This window comes from Galeopterus variegatus, unplaced genomic scaffold, assembly GCF_000696425.1.
Source record: "Galeopterus variegatus unplaced genomic scaffold, G_variegatus-3.0.2 Scaffold1414, whole genome shotgun sequence".
Lineage (NCBI taxonomy): Eukaryota > Metazoa > Chordata > Mammalia > Dermoptera > Cynocephalidae > Galeopterus > Galeopterus variegatus.
The window spans coordinates 198,731-203,047 of record NW_007727525.1 but is presented as its reverse complement, the minus strand read 5'-3'; the positions used below and the strand labels follow the sequence as shown (position 1 = coordinate 203,047).

The 4,317-nt window shown below is 42.3% G+C and overlaps 1 pseudogene; it reads right to left on the bottom strand.

Annotated features, from left to right (window-relative positions):
* Nucleotides 1–2,001: 2,001 nt before the first annotated feature.
* Nucleotides 2,002–2,768, bottom strand: LOC103593767 (annotated as a pseudogene).
* Between the last annotated feature and the right edge of the window lie 1,549 nt (nt 2,769–4,317).

Below are 4,317 nucleotides of genomic sequence, written 5' to 3'. Positions count from 1 at the left end.
ACCGCCGCGCTTCCCAAGCGGCGCACTATCCAGTGCGCCACCGGGCCGGCCCAACCAAGCCCATTTTATAGACAACACACCCTGGTCACAGGGAATTTATGTAATTGTCTAAGATGGTTTAGCTAGTAGTAGCTGGGCAGGGAGTCAAACTGAAGCAACCTGGCATCCACACCTTTAACGACTCCACTGAGTGGGTGGAAGATGCATTAAAAGTCACAGAGGTGGAGCTGGCCAGTTAGCCCAGTTGGTCAGAGCGTGTTGCTGCTAAAACCAAGGTCCAGGGTTCAATCCCTGTACCATCCAGACACCAACCCCCGCCCCCCAAAAATGTCACAGAGGCATGAAAAGACGTTGTTGATTCAAAGAATGGCGAGCAGTCCAGGGTGGCTGGAAATGGGGCTGAAATGTTGAATTTGGGCCAGACTGTGAAAGGCCTTATGGGTCATGAACAGGAAGTTCTATTTTATCTACAATGGGTAGCCAGCCAAAGATTTAAACTGAGGAGCAAAATGAGCAGATCTACATTTTAGAAGGCAAAGATGAGAATAACCAAAGGGTGGAGAGATGGTGGCAGAGAGGCACAGCTTGGACAGATGCTGTGAGTCGGAGGAAGACAGTTCTGGTGGAGAAGAGGGGCAGGACACCTACACACTCCTGACATGGAAATGATAGGACTTCGCGGCTGATTGGAGATGCAGAGAGAAGGGGAAGGCAGCTCCCAGGGTTATAATGAGAGAGACTTGGCAGGTCGGTGTTCTGAACAGAGAAGCAGAGTGTCTGTGGAGGGAAGGTAATGAGTTCAGTTTTGGACATGTCAGGTTCCCACAAAGCTGACTACCTGCCAGTTGCTACAAGGCATGACAGTTAAACCACTTCAGACCTTTTGCACTCACAGAGATATTTCTTTGCAAATTCATAAATATGGAAACTTCCAAAAGTTTCTTAGAAATGCATTTATTATATTATTTTATTTTGGGGTGTGTGTGTCATTTTTAGTCATAGAATTTTATTTTTAAACTAATTATAAGTACCCAAAGTTTAAAGTTCAAAAAAACCAAAACAAAACAAAAAGAGAACATAAACAGCCATGGTTGTCTATATGCTGCTCATTCTACTGGCCAGAAAGGAATTCTGCTAAATGTCCAACTGAGCATGTCTCTGGATTAGAGACAAGTTAAAGGGCCTTGCTGTCACTGTTGTGGTGGTGGTGGTTGGCTTTCCTGTCTGAAGCCATCTGTGACTTTCCCATTTAAGGGGCCTCTGGTCTTAACTATCAAAGGATCCCTTTTCCTAGAGGAAAAGATTAGTAATAAATACTTATGTCTAGTGTACAAGTGTACTTCAAGAAGTTCATGGGAAAAATGGAATTAATAGATAATAAGCCCCATACTGGCCAGCCACCAAAAAAAAAAAAAAAAAAAAAAAAAGATAATATTAATCTCTCCATGAACTTTTTGAAAACCCTCATATTTTCTACTACTATCCTATACTATCATACTAGAAAATCTCATTAAATATAAAAGTGAACTGCTTATCAGAATAGTGCCTGTCAACAGTGACTCGATAATGATTTACTGACTGATTATTACCTTAAACTTCATCTCCATTTGGCACTCTGCCGTCTCAGATACCTATTACCTTGGGGCTGGCTGGTTAGCTTACTTGGGAGAGCATGGTACCTCTAACACCGAGGTCATGGGTTCAGCTCTCCATACCGGCCAGATGCCAAAAAAAAAGAAACCTACGACCTTGATTAAACCCCACTGGTGACTAGTTTGGTCACTAATTCAAACAAAGCTAGCAGAAAAGCTAAGTCATAAAGTTTATGATAAGCACTCAGGCATCCTAAAACCTTATCTGTGCCAAGATAAGTTACTTATACAAACTCTACCCCACAGCCTAGCTCTGAAAAAATACAGAAAATCAGGGGGGAAAAGAGAGAAATCAGCACCTATAACACGCCACACACCACTCCTTTTGCACGTATTCCTAGCCAACGCTTTATTTTTCAGCTTGTTTCACTTTTCCTTGACCTTCTACTTTCTTAATGACTGCTTGGATAGCCTCTTGGTCACCCAGAAGCGAATGAGGCCCAAGAGCACACAAGTTTTCATCCAGTTCCAGGAGAATGCGGACTCCAGTAGGAAGAGTAATGTTGATAATGTCTTCATCTGAGATATCTTCCAGATGGTTCAGGAGTGCCTTGCCGCTATTTCCATGAGCAGATATCAGAATGGTTTTGCCACTTAATACTTTAGGAGCAATCTTTTCATTCCATAGGGAAGGAGTCTCCTGGAACATCCCTTAAGCTTTCAGATTGTGGCAGTTGATCCATCGCATACTTTACACCTCCGGTCATTGTAGATTTCACGGTAGTAAGGATGAGATTCGCCAATGGGATGTGGGGTCACGTTGTAGCTTCTTCTCCAGAGCCTCATCTGTTCTTCACTGTGATTCAAAGCCATCTTCTCCCTATTCAGACCAATCAAACTCCATAGTGACGCTTATTTAGATGCCAGGGGCTTTCCACGGAAACTCATTCCTGCCCTAGCTTTCCCAGCATCTGCCAGTCTGTGTAGATGGACCGACTAAGGATGGATGTGAATACAAAACCAAACTCAAAATTTAGTGCTTTGAGTTTCTTTCCACAGTTCTGCACTTCCTCCAGTCCTTCACTGTTAAGTTTGATACACCCAGCTACAAAAACAATTCTCCTTATCCCAAGCACCCTCTCCCCCCCCCAACATATTAAGTTTGCCCCCCCACATGGCTTCCCTGGCATTTTCAAATGGGCAAATGTTCAAGGGCAGCAGTACTTTTTTTTTTTTTTAGTGGTTCTAAAAACCTGTGATTTGGCTCCAGATTCCAGTGCTGCATAAAACCGTCTGGCTTCCCTGGCATTTTCAAATGGGCAAATGTTCAAGGGCAGCAGTACTTTTTTTTTTTTTAGTGGTTCTAAAAACCTGTGATTTGGCTCCAGATTCCAGTGCTGCATAAAACCGTCGCCTATATTCACCTCATTGTCTTTCCATGGCATTCAAGTATTTTCTATTTACTTACACAAAATGTTAGGGCCAGGTCTGCCATGGCCCTAAATACAGTGACATAGTCCTGCTTCTTTTCAGGGAAAAGAAGTGTCCCATGTGTCCAGGAGAGGGGAATTCTTCATTCCCTTCAACTTCTATTGATTCTCGCCATCAAGACACCTCTACCGAGGCAGGTTCCTCCTTTCAGTTGACAGAACTGTACCTGTCTGAGATGCTCATTCTGAGGAACAGTGGAGGGGGGCCTGCAAAGAGGCCTCCAGCAGCCACTCCTCAGGGGCCACTCCTCAGGGGCCACTCCTTGGGGCAGCCTGTTCTTGGGGCAACAAGCAGCCGTGGCCTCCAAGGACTCTGCTGCTGCCTGCATCGACACCTGATATTAGAATTTAGATGTGATTTGAAGAGAACCTGAGAAGCAACACATTGGTTTTTTTTTTTTGTTGGTCAAATACTTTATTAGTAATCCTAAATTAGCCCAAATAGAAAATGCTTCAATTTTCAACATATTGTTCTTAGGATGCATGTGTACTGCAAAAAATAAAACCAAAAATTCATGATCCGTGTCAATCTAGTGCACTTACCACTCAGTACTCACTCTGTTAGTGATAACTCATGAAATCAGTCGCAGTAGAACACAATAATGCTGAGAAGACAGAAGCATCCCTGTACCACAAGGTTTTCATGCTAAGGTAGGGATGATGGATTCATGAGTTGGTCCACAATAAAATTTAGTTTATGTCCAGAGACACAGAAAAATTTTCTGATAATCAAATTTTTCAACCATAACACAATTCCAATAATACTCTCAAAATATTCTTTGTTTTTGTCTTACCGTAAATTTTTTAAAAAATTTTATTCTCAAAACTCAAGTTGACCAGTAAAGTGTCAGGCACACAGCAATAGTTGAAGATGCACATATTATGCTTAATAGAGGAAATTTGACTCACGGCCCTAAATTTTCCCCAGGTATTCAGATCTTTCAGAAATAATAACAAATATTCTCCAAGTACAATCTCTTTTCCAAGTAATTTTTTTTTCGTTAAATGTTTATTTTGTCAATATATAATGTATTTGATTATTATGGCCCATCACTGACACCTCCCTCTCTCCTCCCTCTCTCCCCTCCCACCCAAGAATGTCCTTTCCGTTTGCTTGGCAACCCATTGTTGTTGGACGGATTTCCAAGGTTTCTTAGCAAGGACCAGCATTTGTCGGACTCAGTATGCTACTTCAATTCTAAATATATGCCCATGTACAGTGGAATGACCAGAAG